The sequence below is a fragment of the Syngnathus typhle genome, linkage group LG13 (genome assembly GCF_033458585.1).
Source record: "Syngnathus typhle isolate RoL2023-S1 ecotype Sweden linkage group LG13, RoL_Styp_1.0, whole genome shotgun sequence".
Classification (NCBI taxonomy): Eukaryota; Metazoa; Chordata; class Actinopteri; order Syngnathiformes; family Syngnathidae; genus Syngnathus; species Syngnathus typhle.
Genome location: NC_083750.1, coordinates 13,197,261 through 13,213,289, shown reverse-complemented (window position 1 = coordinate 13,213,289; position 16,029 = coordinate 13,197,261). Strand labels below are relative to the sequence as shown.

The 16,029-nt window shown below is 45.5% G+C and overlaps 1 protein-coding gene across 1 annotated transcript in view; it reads right to left on the bottom strand.

The window, feature by feature from the left end:
* Positions 1-16,029, bottom strand: part of LOC133165334 (glypican-1-like) — a 45,208-nt gene that overhangs the window by 27,812 nt on the left and 1,367 nt on the right. The window lies entirely within an intron of this gene.

Below are 16,029 nucleotides of genomic sequence, written 5' to 3'. Positions count from 1 at the left end.
ATCCTGAAGCATCATCATTTCATCATTCAAAGGCGTATATAAAACATGATAACTATTTGATCATAGATGAACAAGGCAATGGCTGGCTCCAAAGTAAGAGAGTTGTGTATTGCGTCCGTCCTTTTATGCTCCTTGTGTATGTTCTCAGTCTGCTCTCATCGCTAGTGAGTCACATCAAAAGTCAGATCTGAAAACAGGCCTGCTGCTGACACAAGGCAAGCACTGTCATGCCAAAGCGTCTGCGTGCCAAGCTGTCTCTTTTCAAGTCAGGTCAGGTCAGGACAAGCTCGCGCTCTCTCGCCTTTCTTCGTCACCGCCACTCAGCAAAATGTCATCTACACGCTGTCGACATAGAGAGAGGTCAAAAGGCCAGCAATTTGGGTGGGAACAAAACAAAAACAAAAAAACAAACCATGCCCCAAAAAACGATGGCAATTTGGATCCGTCTCGTGTCGTTGTTCTTACGCAGGCCACCACCATGGCTCATGAAGCAAATGTCATCTCCGGCCTCCAGCCACAACAGTGTGGCCATTGAACAGTGAGCAGGCCCACGAGCACCAGCTGTGCCCTTACTTACCCGAAAATGGAAAAAGGTTGAACTTTGTGGGAAGCCGTACTGCCCTTTCAGGATGTCTGCGCTCGGTGCACCGAAATAAAGACATAAGAATTCATTTGAGGTGATATGTAAGGAAAGTAGCATCATGATGGTGGAAAACACCATCTAGTGGTTTGACGGATTGATCCCCAGAGCTGACAATCCTTATTTGTGAAAATATTCTATTTCAAGGTGGCAGCACCTCCTCACTCAACAAGACGTCTAAAGGAAATGACCGTAGAGCCAAACGGCAATGACGTCAAGCCCAGTTCAGAAGTCAACACTCACAATTCAAAGCAGAAGGCAACACTGCGACAAAGTGGAACATTCATTTGCGACTCTCAGTGCAACTGCTTGCCTGCCGAGCATTTTGCACATTACAGAACTACGATCAGCTTTGATTTGGTCATTTGCGGGAGACCGAGCCTTTTAGCCATTTAGCCGCACGCCTAAAGCATTTGCAATCAAAGGGCTGGCTCCCATCCCGGAGTTTCTTGACGACAGGTAAATGTGCCAAGGAATGCTGGTGTTTTTCGCGCCACCTAATCCCTCTTTCAATCCCGACCTTTTCAGAGCTTCTTCTTTGACACGTACACAAAAAAAAAGCCCACAAGGAAATTCTGCTCTGCTGAACTTTGAGTTCTTTGGCTCCGTGTTTATGTGCACTTTGACTTGAAGGTTTTAGATGTTTTCTTGCTGTCATTTGCAAGATGACTTTGTGTTTCCTGCAAAGCTTTGCTCCTCGCTGCCGCTCTTATCCTTAAATTTTGTTCGACACGCCTGCCTTTTTCAGATGAAAATAATTCTATTTTAGATTCCCCTCAGTATCAAAGCGTTTGAAGTCTTGCCATTCTTATTTGACTCCTCGTTCTTGTCAACCGACCCACCTATCGTTTTCCGACAAAAACAAGCCCTCCTTATGAATTATTAATACGAGTCGTAAAATTGCTGGGAATAGTTTTCCTTCTGTTCCACTGCACCGGATTAAGATTTCCAAAGGCATCCTGGCGGCCGCTTGCTGCGGAGAAGAAATGTAATTATCAGATGTAGTCAGCCATGTGATTTCTAATTGAATGCTGGAAGAGCAAATGAACGACAAAGTTTGAAAATTCAACAGGAGAAAGTTTTATCGCAGCTCCTCTTCCCAATAGAAACAGAATGGCCTTTCCTTGGTTAGCACAAAAAAAAAAAAAAGGGAGGAAAGAATGTCGCTTTCATGAATGACTGGGATGTGGTCATGGGAGCTACAAAGCTTCTCGCTCACTGGAAAGAGACATTAGAAAGTGCTGGCCCCAGCTGAAAGCTTCCATGGTTTCTCCTCTCTGAGGGGAGTTGAGGCCTGAGAAGCAGCGAGGGAACGCTAAAAGGGAGGCCGCAGGGAGACGGGCGGGCCAATGGCTCTGACAAAAAGGCGAGACTGGAAGACGGCGAGGCTGGCGGTTGGTGGGCACGATCCCAGAGAGTATGTTGAGACGCTGAAGGAAGCCGCCGTTTGGTTTGGTGGAATTGTGAAACTTGCATATGCAGTCATTCATTCCAGCTGTATTTTGGGGTAGAAAGAACAATTGTTTAGCAGGAATATCGAGCGAGCGAGCGAGCGAGCGAGCGGGCGGGCGGGCGGGCGGGCGAGCGAGCAATCTATCCACCTACCTACCTACCTAGCGAGATAGATAGCTTGCAAAAAGTATGACTTTTTCAAACCAAGACAGTCCAATCATTTCTCACAGCATGCTAAAAGGTCCACAGATTTAATGAATTGAAATATTGAAGTTGCAGGGACACGAGAGACCGCTATAACTAAGCACTACTTTTCCACCACCTAGCCACCCAGCCCCAACTCTCAGCCAGCTGTGAGGAGGAGGAGGAGTAATGAAAACTAAAGGGAAGATTGCTGGACTTGAATACGTGACTCAAGGCCAGCGCTCGTCTGACATCATGTAGCCAGCCTCTCGCTGCGTTACAAAGTCCACCGTTGTACGCCCCCCTTCCCGCACCCAAATCGTGCTCACTGGCATCGCCCATCAGACAAAAAGAACACTGTTAATGAATTTCAGATCCATCGGCAAGCATGAAGCCAAGGCAGAGCAGCGCAGAGCAGAGCAGAGCAGAGCAGAGCAGAGCAGGCACGTTAGATCTTGCTCTACTTTGTGCAGAGGTGGACAAAGAGAAGAGCACCGCAAGTTGTGCTTGTTTTCACACATTGACATTAGATGACGCAGGGCGTGGTTTGGCTTTTATCTCAGACGTGCGCCCCACCGCGTCTGTGGAACAGGTGTGCTGTGTTTAGACAACTTCTGGAGACATTGTGCGCACTAAGCTTTCTACACGCCCAGACTGGAGATGTTCTGTGGATGTGTCAACAACTTCTCTCCACAAAGCTGCATCGAAACATCCAGCGTTTTACAAGACCAAACTTATCTCCAAAGCCTTTGGATAAATGTTGTGCAAAATGGAATGTATGTATATAAAAAGTATTTGCAGCTCCTTAAAAATCTTTTTCAAATAAATAAAAATAGCAATGTATAGAATTGAAATATAGATGTAGATAATGATAATAATAATAATAAGAGATGGTAAAACATTTTACGGCTTATTACAGCATGTGCATATTGTTCAAAAAATACACATGCGCATGTTTTTCTAAATCAAATATTCTGTAAGCAATATTTCAGGGTCATGGATTCAAATACTTTTGCTGTCGTTTTAAGTTGATCCAAACTATTAATGGAAGAAATTAGTGAATAAACATTTTTTTGGTGCGGTTCTCATTCGTCCTTGTTTTTCACGATTCCCAGCAGGGTTTGGTCCCTACCGCCAACAAATGTCATTTCAATTAAAGACGGCATTAAGTGTCATCATTTTGCTCATGTCCCCAAATGAGTCATCACTTTGTGCAAGTTCAATTTACAAGCCCAGTTATTAATGCGGAATATGTAATACGGGGACCAGGAAAACAACATTTTCTCCTCATTATCGGACTGCTCTGCAGGGCTTGTGTTAATCATCACAAGCTGCAGAAACCAAATCAATAAATACTGATAAGTACTTTCAGTCCATGGTTTCCTCCATTAAACGCGACACGAGATAACTAATATTAAATTGAGCTTCTCAAGAGCAAAAACGGACCTACATTACAGTACACGCATAAATCGGTTAACACATTAGCTATGAACGAGAGTGCAGCGTTTCCACGGTAACAGCCAGTGACAAAAACAAAACAAAAATGTCACGGCCCATACCGAGGCCTGTGTTTTGCTGCTTGTGATCATTGTGGAGGGAGGTTGTTTTGGGAAGGACCCTAATCACTTAGCAGAGAACCTTAGCCTAGTTTATGGCACTGCTGCTGAAACATTTGCACTCATTTCAAAGTTTTAACGTGATTTGGAGAAGTCAAGGTGAACATAGTAGTACATGAGTAAAATTGCGTACGCCACGCCAACGTTATCTGCTCAGGTTGATCACCTATTTCCCAGCAACTGCTTATTGCGTTCAGAACATCCCAGTTTAAGGTACATCTGAGCATAGAACAAACAATGTTGCTTTTTTTGTTTGTTTCCAAACTGCAGCGTTTGAAAAGAAAATAAAGTAATATGGCATCAAGGAGGGAAAGCTGAGTTTGGGGGTTTCTTTTGCCACAGAACAACATCACGTCAGAGTCGCATCAAAGTCTACTTTGGGTGAGAAACAGAGGCGGAGGTTGCCAGGAGTTACAGCCCATGTCCACGACTACTTTGAAAAATGCTCAAGAAAAAAATACAATAAAATGAGCGTTCCTAGGTTGAGTGGAGAAAAAAAAAACATTTACTTTGGAGACATTTTGGGGAGTCTTATTATGGGGCGTGTCTCAAGGCATCACGTTAGCTTTCCTTTCCCAACTGCAGTAATGACTGCAGGGATGGTTTGCCAGCTCACCCGCTCATTTGTGTGTCCTCAAAATCACCGTGTGTGTGTGTGCGCGTGTGCAACCAAGGAAAGGACGTGAACAGCAAGGACACATTTGCTCATGAAAACTCCCGGTTGTTTTACAAATGCACACTCATCCTTGAAGGTACGATCAATCGTATTTTTTTTTTTTCTTCAAAACTGCAAAACATCATTTCAACAAGTTGAGAAAAAAAATCTTCAGAAGGACACGTGGAGGCATAGCAGTGACCTTGTGTAACATCTGTTTTTGAAAGCAAAAATTAAAAGATAAACCTGCTGCCAAGTGCAAAAACATCATTTCAATTTGCATGCGCATTAAAGCAGTTGAGGGAATACACGCCCACCGAGTGTGCTTCTACAGTGCTCTTCTGGCCTGAGGATGGCTTCGTATTCCACAATCCCTGCACAGTGTGTGTGTGTGTGTGTGTGTGTGTGTGTGTGTGTGGTATGCCCGCGTAGCATCATTGGATGATAGATTAGAGAGATAGAGATAGCTAGCTATTCTCCATAGGTCATTATGGATTGAAATAGGTGAATGTAGATAGATGGGCGTGCAAGAAGACTACTACAGGTAGTCAGTACATTTAATACAATAAAAAAAATCAACCCCGACCAAAAAAAAAAAAATTCAAACTGATGCCTTGCGATACGAATAATTTTTCATGAGGCCGATTGTTTTTCATTTGACTTGCAAGCAAAAGAATTGAGTGATAATGGTGATTTAAGGTGGCAATAAAATAAAGTCAACTCGCGTCACAATAAGCTTAGCATCAATAGTTTATCTATAAGCCAAAAGGTGTCAAACTCAAGGCCCAGGGGCCAGATGAGGCCCACCATATCATTGACCATAGCAATTTTTGTTGCCATTCATTTTTTTCAAATATGTAAACAGTTCTCACTTTAGTCTCTGATTTCAAAACAAGTTGTTGTATCGCCTACAATGTGTTCATACATTCATTTGGAGCCACAAACGAAAGAAGCCGTGACTACGAAGGTTTTGACACGCCAATAGATATCCGAACTGAACTGGGTGGACAACACATGTTGCCGTTAACACACACTGTAAGTGACTATGAGAAAAGCTCGAGTCAACATTGTGCAGATGCCACCATTTATTGCCCAATTGCCCACTGTGCTCATCCATTTGAACACAACCAGGCTGAGCTGTTGCACTATATCGCTCTTGCACACCAGTAAAATTGTCTGTCGGCAAGGCAATTAATTAGCCATGCGCAATTCAGCGCGATGCTGTTAACACACATTTGCCATTTGCTTCACAAACGCGACTAATAGTCACACCCGTGGGACTAAGTCATCGATATTCCCCTAAGCCTGCTCCAGTTTGCACAAAAAAGGTGCTAATAAAATAATAATCACATATAAGACTACTTCTGTGAGTGTGTATTTATAGCGGTGCAATTGCGCATTAGCCAGCCGCAGTGTTCTCCAGAGGGATGTGGGCTATTTGCAAAATGCAGACTTCAGTACAAGCGGGCCCACTCGGAGCGACCGCAGCATGTTATTTAGCCGCCTAACACAATAAGCATCCGTGGCCGTTGGAGAGACACTAAAGTGCTTTTGTGAAAAGGTAACAATGGTGAAAGCTACATGCAGGGAGAGATTGCAACCTGACAGGTGAATGAGCAACTCCAGGGCTTTTCATGTCCCTCCAGGTTACATTTATAATCCATTGCATGCCATTTTATAGAAGGAAACCATAACAAAAGACACACTGACACACACACACACAGCTATAAATACGTATAATCCAAAAAGCATAGTACATAGCCATGTAGCTTGTGGTCAGTTCACTCTGATGTTTGGAATGACTTATGTAGTCGAAGGCCAACATTAGATTTGTTGGTTTTAAACATTCACAGCTTCTAATCTATCCTCGGTTATTGACCATTTTTGTGCTCAGGCCAAAGTCCTTTTTGTTGGTGCCGGGAAACGATGTTGAAGTGAGCTGAGGAGCTTCATTGCCGAATGAAATGTTGCCGTTTGTCGCTCACTATCTTGTGGTAGCCCCTTCTTGCACATTAGCAATGTCAAATAGATCAGGAACAAACAGATGGGGGGGGAAAAAAACAAATACGTATGTCAAAGTTGTCTCACCTTTGCTTGACCTTGGTGGCTCTCAGCACTGTGGCACTGGCACCAAGAGACAACGGCGGATTCTTGCAGTACGCAAGCCGCACGCGTATAAACACACACATAAACAACGAGAGGTGGAAAATATGCGGTTGCAAACAGTGGGCCGAGAGCAATGTCACTTCGCTGCCAATTGCGTCATAAAGTTGACATGACTTTCTCCAGCATGTAGAAAAGGGTTGCAATCGACAAATGATTGCGTGGCCTGACAAATACCGACATGTCATTATAACAAAATTTAGCTCTGCTGATACGGAATGAATTCATACGTGATTTAAATCCAAACTTGGAAGCACAAACGTGTACCTAAACATACACTTAGTATGTAGCAGTTGAGAAACCGGAGCCTAAGCAAGGAGCTGCGGGGACACAAATAGGGGACCGGGCCAGCCCAGGCCAGGCCAGCTCAGCCAAGCTCAGCCGAGGCTAGCCCAGCCCAGCCCAGCCCAGCCCAGCCCAGCCCAGCCCAGCCCAGCCCAGCGTCCAATGCATGAGCAAAACTTCTCGCCATCCTTCGTCATCAGCAACGCTCAGGCCGTTTATCCTGACTGTCGGAAAACAAAAAAGGGATGAGCAGCTGTGCTTCATCAAGGACACAAAGCCAGCAGAGATGAGGTGAGGTGAGGTGAGGTGAGGTGAGGCTGGCAAGGAAGCTTAGACGGAAAGAGCGAGCTTAAAGCTGATATATCGAGCTGGGATGTGAAAAGGCTTTTTCAACTTTAAGAGCATTCAATGTTTTCAAGAGAAAAGGACACTTGGAAAACGCTTCATTTGGAATATTGAGACAGCATCGCAGCGTGACTGCGATGATAATGAGCGTGGCCCCATTTCCTTTTCGATCGTTCGTTGTTGAACTTGATCCTACGAATATGTTTGATGCCTGCCACAAAGAAGCACTTTTCGACCTATTCGCAAGCAGCCATTGAAACCCCTTCGTACAGGATAGCCATCATCAAGCGATATTGCCTATAGATGCCACAAGATGGTGGCAAAGCACTACTTTTGTCAAAACAAAGCCCCTCAATTCAATTCGACCTAGTTCCTTGCCATAATGTAACACACAAAAAGGACAAATGTGAGTTTATCAAGTAATAGGGCGGATATGGTCCAAGTACCCAAATCAAAACTCTTGAATCAATACATTGATGACAATCTAAGCATCCACAAGCTGTGAAAATGGCGATTACTACTGTAAACCACATTTCAGCGGGCGGCATTTCAGCTCCAGTTGAGAGTCAACTTTTGACCGAGCAATGTAACGGACCTCAAGCGAAGAATGCGATGGTCTTAGCAGGCCCACTAAGAAGACACACACCACAGCAGGAAGTCGTGCACTCTAACGCTGCAGATATGGACAGATCAGATGAAAGTAGAACAACTTGTAAAATCAAACCAAAAAAAAAATCATTTGTGTCAGAGAGATGACGAATCCTCCAAATAATAATAACTATTAGTTTCATAAGCACTCACAAAATGACTCTGAATTAAAGTAGCAGTTTAACCAACCTAGAGCCATGTCCTCCTTTATTTCTGAAGCAGCTGGAAGGTAGCAAAACCAATGAAAGATTTACACTCAAGGCTTTTAGTTCAAACCACATGCTTGCCAAGAGAAGCACACACGCTCACACAAAATAGAGCAGATGACAAAAATCATTGCCTTAAGTCATGAGGTGAAAGGTTAACAGACACGCACACGCGCACATCCATACACAGACCGATAGATATCCCTTGATATGGCCTTTACCACTTGACATATGCGCTCGCATTAACCTTTCTTCCCCAAAAAAAAACCAACGCACAAGCACGGAAGTGTATTGAAATCTCCACACAGTCCAACGGGCAAAGCAAACACATTAAGAAAGCGCACAAGGTGAGCAACCATGCGCTAAGCTCAAGTTGAGGGAGTTCATTTGGAAGATGTCAACTATTTATGAGAGAGGAGGACTGTGCTGGGGGAGGGAAGATGGGAAAGACCCAAACGCCGGCACGCCGGGACAAATGAAACCAAGCGTCCTCCGTTCTGACTGAGCGGGAGAAACATGAGCTCTAAATAAGTCACTGTCATTTCAAGCTCATTAGCTCACCGCTTGCCTTCACCCCCGGGGGGATGGATGGAGGGTGCGCATATTAAAGACTGAACCGCTTGTTACAAGCGTCGGTCCGGCTAGTAAAATAAAGTAGTTACACAAGAGAATCGACTGCGTGGCTGGGAACCTTCTTACGTTTTCGACAGAATTTCAACATCAGCTTGCTTGAGGCAAGACACAGAGACGTAACCTCTTCACTGATTTTCAAAATGTGACCAAGCCCAGAAGAAATGTTTTCCTAGCAGACTGAGGAGGAACGCTTTCTCTCAACTCAAAGATGCCATTTATTCATAGTGGCGTGCACCCCGCACGTTGTTGTTCAGGATTTGTAACGACCAGGCGAACGCAAAAGTTACACAACTACTTAACAGGTCCATCAATGGACACGATTGTCACGTTTATGAATAAAACACCATATCATGTTGGTGGAACTCCGTATCTATCTACGGCAGGGGTGTCAAACTCCAGTCCTCGGGGTTTGGTCAGTTCATCCTCACGTTCTGCAGGAGCCTGATCATTGAATCAGGGAAACTTGGAAAACATGGAGGAATGCCCCGAGGACTGGACTTTGCGACCCCTGATCTACGGGTTGCGCCACAACCTAGGCCTGCTTTTAGCTGCTCCGACATCTTATCTACTTTCTGCAGACGGAATGCCCAGAAGCTTATTATGGAATGGATACGATATTTCTTATGAACTAATCATTTGTTTATTTGTAGTTTTAGTTGAATCAACAAGGTTTCTTGATGATCCAGCAAAATCATCCCTGCAAGTAAATCAAAGTGAATGAATGGCTATCGGATGTACCCGACCTATCGAAATGAATGGATGGATGGATGTTTTATCAAACCCGAGGGGAAGAGGAACAAATGACAGGGACTGGAACAAGTGAGACAGCAAGGCAGCAGACCAGACGAGACGTAGTGTAAGTGAGCCAAAAAAAAAAGGCCATTTAGGTAATGAAAACATCTTTTACCAGCAAACAGGATGACATTGACAGTAATTGCATGTAATTATAAGCTTGTCTACGGGTTACTCGTCTTCCAAGACCTTCGTAACGCTTCGGTCATGCCCACTCTTCCATCATCTACTTCCATGGTCCAACGAGCCGCGATGGTCAAGCCTAAGAAGAAAACCACGAGTGGGATTTTTGTGAGCCACACACAAATGATGTCAGCATCAAAGCAGATCCTTCTATCTAATTACACGCAAAAATGTGCTGAAGACAGCACAGCGGATGCGAGTTGGCATGGGAGTGGGCAGCTGAGGGAACGTGGAAGACAACTGGCCACAAATACGGCAAATAGTGCTTTAGTCGTGAGAAGAACTTCATGCAGAGGAAAAGCGCTGATCTCAAGGCTTAGCATGAAAGTGCACTCAAATGCGAATAAGCGTTTGTTTGGTTTCCAGGAAGGCAGAGGAAGTTTGGCCAGACGAGAACTAGATTCCCACAGAAAGATCAAGAAAACAAAGCATTCATTCAATGAAACACTCTTCTGTCAAAACAAGTTGCTTTAATCTTCCAGGCAATTAAAAAGCCTCCTGGAAATTGATGATGCGAAATCATAAACAGCCATCAAAAAAAATAAAAACATTCAAAGCTTATTAGTGCGTCTGAAAGAATGTTCCTAAACATCAATACAAGAGGCTACAAAAGAAGAGGTGAAAAATGTGTGTTTAGGAGTCAGACATACGAAGCACAATTTTATTTGTGCTGTCGAAAATCAATCTGTGCCATTTGTCCAAGGTGAGCTGGAACCTATGCCAGCTGCCTCCCGGCAAATAGCAGACGACTCCGCAGCCGGGACCGGTCGACCCACCGAAGCATTCGTTGGCATCTATCGAAAACGACCTTTTCGTCAAACATGTGCGGCAAAAGAGGCTAATTGCAATCCTTCTAAAACTCCAACTCGGGATCTCTCGGCCGCACGATCTCCGAGTCCACGTGGGCTTGTTCCCCCCTAACTGTACTAGCCAGAGGAAGCCCTGAAGGAGCTGTCAGCAGCTTCTCACGTCTGTGGGATTGAGCATTGCAACTGGAAACATGCAGCTGCTTTGCCGGTGATTACGGAGGCTGATGTTTGCACCTCGGGGGCTGCAAGCTGGACACAAAGAACATATTCACAAGGCCTGACCCACCTGCCGTGTTGGTCTCACACTCTGACAAACACACACACACACACACACCCTTAATTATTCCCACTCTCAGTTAATAGCTAGACTGTGACCGAGGGAAGGACATGAGCTGCTGCGTCTCATCTTTATGAAATCGGAGCCAAACACGTTTCACTGATCGGTTCACCGATCAGCCGCCACCTTGCTGATATCAAATTGAGATCTTGCGGTGGAGACACGCATAAAAGCTTGGGGAAGAGAGGAGATAGTGTTGAATATAAAGAGACAGGAACAGATGATATCGCCGAGCCATCACGTCGTCACCGGCCGACTGGCTTTTGATGTCTGGCTCGCTCGCACAATAAAACAGCAGAAGATGTCAATCTATTGATTACATTTCCTAGCAAGTGACTGGATCTAATCAATTTACAAATTCATATCCTTTTGTTGTATACAAATGATTCTACAGTAAAACACTTGATTCTAAATACACCTTTGCCGATTGAAATGAATGGAAGTGCCATTGATCCGTTCCAGCCTTCCAAAAACCATTGTTTGTAACGTGGGTTGTAATGAGGGAAATAGCACTCACTCTATCATATGACATTTGACCCATAAATATACAATAGTGACATCAATAAAGAATGAAAAAGAGTGAATCTTTGCCTACTTCTGAAAATGGGTGTTCAAGTGAGCTGTTCAAGTGAGCTGTTCTGTTCTGTTGTTCTGTTCTGTTCTGTTCCGTTCGTACTCTCGGCCAAAGCAAAGATTCCGTGCTGACTGCTTGACCGCGTCAGGGCGTCGAAGTCAAAGCAAAGAGACGGCGAGTTGTTGGAAACACACAATTTGCACGAGCTAACAGCGTTTGCTTCCGATAAGCGCCACTCGCTCGGAAGATGCCCACGCAGTAGGAGCGAGGAAAAGGGCCATTTTGCCCTCCGTGAGGTCTTTGGAGTCTCACGCGTGCTTCGGGATTTGCAGTGGCTCGTTTAGATTGGAGGCTTTGGCCTACAATCCAGAAATACGTACGTATGCCTTGGTTCATTCATTCATAAGTCTCCATGGAAGTGAACGCTTGTCAAGGGTCTAGCGTCGCTCATTCCACAAAGACAGAAAAGAGCTGGAAGAATAGAAGACTTTTTGGCTTGAAATCCAACAAAGCATCAAGCAGTGAAATTGCTTGTGCAGTTGCCATAGTGACAACATCTCCCTCAGTGCAAAGAACCAGATGCCGGAAAGTTCATTGCACAACTGCAGACAGAGCCGCCGTGTGTTTCTTTGGGGCGTGGCGGCCCGCAGACGTCACACTGTGCTTGAATACGGCTTCGCACGGGCGCTGAACCTTGGGTCAGCACCGTGGCCGGAAGCAGCGGGAAGCAGAAGCGCAAAAGTTCACGTGACGTTAGGCTCGTAAAACAAAGCCAGAACGGCGAGGCGTAGGTTCAAATCCCACTGACGCTCGTTAACGTTTGGATCAGGGGTCTCAAAGTCCGGTCCTCGGGGCATTCCTCCATGTTTTCCAAGTTCCCCTCGTTCAACACACCTGATTCAATGATCAGGCTCCTGCAGAACGTGAGGATGAACCCATCATTTGAATCAGGGCTGTTGAACGAGGGAAACTTGGCAAACATGGAGGAATGCTCTGTTCTTACCTTTCTTTTTTCCGGCAAGTTTCATTTTAAAGTTATGCCCGACTCTGGTGATAGAGTTGTGCGGTATTTGAGATAGCATACCTCAGTAGAAGCTCAGTTAAGCACGGATTAACCTTTTCCGCCAGCACTTATTCCAAGGAAGGAACAATGAAGCTGAAGGTGTGTTGCAGTGTTTAACTTTGTACACTGGAATGACAATTAAAAAAAAAAAAAGGACGCAAACTAAGCTGCGCAATTTGCCCGTATACACACACACACACACACACACGCACGCACGCACACAAGGCTGTCACGCACACACGTCAACAAGCTCAGACAAGAGACGCGATGGCAAGATTGGCTTTCAACTCCGATACAAACAAGTGTTGATGTCTCCTCGCCTTTCCACCGACAGTCTCTAATTAGGCTTGGGCGCGCTTATCTGCTAATGAATTCCACTCACAATGCCGCCGCATGGAATTTAGTGGCACGCTTTCATGGAATTCTATGAATGGAATGGAGTGTGAACGAACATCTGTTCGGAATTGGAATGCCAAGTGTTTATCTCCATTTTCCCCTTTGTTTAGGGCGTCTTTATATGTGTCTTTTCAGTTTTTTATTCTAGATCTGCTTGGAACAAGCCTGAATTTTATCATCATGAAGCAGGATGATGCATACATTTGTGCACTCCTGAGTGCCATTCCAGATGAAGTTTGATTTCCACTACAAGCCATTAATTCATAGAAATCATTATGGAAGGAAAAGCTTCTTCAACACGTTTAACTGAGTCTTCCTTTTTTTTTCTTTCGTGAATTTGCTGTAATAGAGTGCTCGTCTGTAGCTGCCTGCCTGCTTGCCTGCCTGCCTGCCTGCCTGCCTGCCTGCCTGCCTGAAGCTAAGCGGCTAAAGGATGTTTGATGCAAGACAAATGCCATTCCTAAGATTGAATCAGTGAGGACTTGAACCAAAGTCATCGGCGAGTTAAGGTCTTATCATTTGGCTCCGTCAAACGTATAAAAGCAATTTCAAGCCGAGATGTGTTTATGAAACATTTCTGGGCTTGCCGAGTTCAAAACAAGCCCGTCGCTGTGGGCGACCGACCGACCGACCGACCGACCGGCCTGTCTCTCTCTCTCTCCCCCTCTCTCTCTCTCTGTGTGTCTGTCTCTCCAACTCTCCCACAGTGGAGTCAGTGTGCAGCTCCTAGCAGGGGTGCCGAGCAACAATCTCCCACAGCACTTACAGATGACATTTCCGAGCGCAGAGCAGCACACTGTCAGCCTCTGGCAAGCGGCAATCAACAACAACAAAAAGGCAGCACGGGGATGCCCGCACGCCCGCCCGCCCGCACTGGCGGAGCAAAACGTTACCAGCCCCGTCTGCACATGTCTCGGTCGGGCAGCTCGCCCTGTTTTTTCTTGCAATCTAGATTCCAACTCTTTTAGCTCATTGAAAGTGCACTCCAGAGAAGGAAGAAAGAAAATGTGAGTTGAGGAGCATTCATCACTGATCAAAAGATAAGTTACGCTGATGCAAATGATCCGCTAGCCGGAGGAGGAAAACCAATCGTGCTTCTTTTTCTTGTCTTTCGACAAAACAATGACAAGAAAGCCGGCTCGGGTCGTCCACAACTAATTACACTCTACGGAGAAATTCATTCATTGCAAGACTTTGGTTTCTGCACAACAGACTTATTTCCTCGCTTCATTAAACCTTGCGCCAACATTTCACTGAAACCCATCAGCAAGAGTTTCCCCTTTGAATGTTGTCTTTTTCAGTGGCGCAAATGGATATTATGTATATTGGCAGTCAAGAAATGAGGTGTGACACACACACACACACGAGGCCGGGCGACCTTGAGTGCAGCCATGAGTCTGATCACGCCCCGGTGTCACATCCTCAGCCAAATGTCAGGGATCAGCCTCAATATTCAGGTGGCTCATAATTGGGAAGCATAAAGTGAACTTTTCATGTTTTTACCCAGGTGTTTAATATGCCAGACTACAGCCACTCCAGAGTGCTTATTTATGTCCTCCAGGCTGGAGACGGACGGCGGAGACACGAGGGGGAAAATGGTCAAAGCTTCCGTTCCTCTGCCTGTACCGCTTCACGATCCAACCTGGACTTGAGTACAGCTCCGTTTGATTGATTTAAAGATTGGAGGTCTTTCTTTAATGCATTATGGATTACACACATTTGAAGGGGGGGAAAAAACATAGGGAGGAAGAGCTCGGGCATTCATTATTGCACTAGAGAAATGCATTTCTGGCCGGCCATAAAAGTCAAAGTCTCGGGTTACTACTTGGTCCTTTGCACCTTTTGATGTATGGCGACATGAAAAGTTTCATTACAAAGCCAGCACAGTCTTCACACTTTGAAAGTTTACATTCTTGTTAAGCAAGTACTAACCGGCTTCCTATTTGATCAACGTGAACTACTGCACCGGCGGTGTCCAAACGACGGCCTGGTGGCCATTTGCGGGCCAACCGGCATTTTGTAGCGGTCCGTAGCATATATGGAAAGTAACATTTCTTATGGGCCACGATTAGATTAAAAAGCTAGTGTGGGCAGGGTGAAAAAAGAAACGACTGAGCACACACTCAGGGCTGATAACGTGGCGCTTTCAAGCCAGCCAGCAAGCCAGCCAGCCAGCCACCAAGCAAGCCACCAAGCAAGCCACCAAGCAAGCCACCAAGCAAGCCAGCCAGCAAGCCAGCCAGCAAGCAAGCCAGCAAGCAAGCCAGCAAGCAAGCCACCAAGCAAGCCAGCAAGCAAGCCAGCGGACAATCTGAATGGGCTCAAGTGAGTGACTCATGCTGGGCCGCAAATGTGTCACTGGGCCTCAGTTTAGATGCACATTTGTGATTTTAGCAATGGTCTTCAAAAATGTATCTTTAATGTCCAATGAGAAAATGGATTGAAATGTGGAACATATTGTATTCTGCCTTAGAGATTCTCCTGTGTTTGATTATACATGGTCCAATGGCTTGTCACTGGAGGTGATAGCTTGGAATGACAGCTTGGGAACATACGTACCCGTCAATTTATTTCGCCCTGCCTGTCAAACTACTCAAACTACAAACCCTACCTAGTGTATATTGGCCCTTGGGGGACTCCACCATGACTGCCAGACAGCACATTGGAACATCCCGTGCCCTATGTCCACTGTCCACAAAGCATTTTCTTTCTACGTAGGAAAATGGCATAAGCATGCATCAGCAGAACCTGCTGTCTTTCCTGTCACTGCATGTTCCCCACTGTACCTAGAGTATGTTTTCAAAGCCATCCACCCAATTCCACAAGACGCGCACGTACGTCTAAGCTGCAAGAGAGGCTGACTGACGTGAGACTACAGATGACACAGCGATGAGTAACGCGGTGCTCTCACAGCGATGAGTAACGCGGTGCTCTCACAGCGATGAGTAACGCGGTGCTCTCACAGCGATGAGCAGAGGCGTAGCCAAGCTGGGTCGGCGCCCCGGTTCGGACTCCCTGCGCCCCGGTTGAAAAAAAAAAAAAAAAAAAA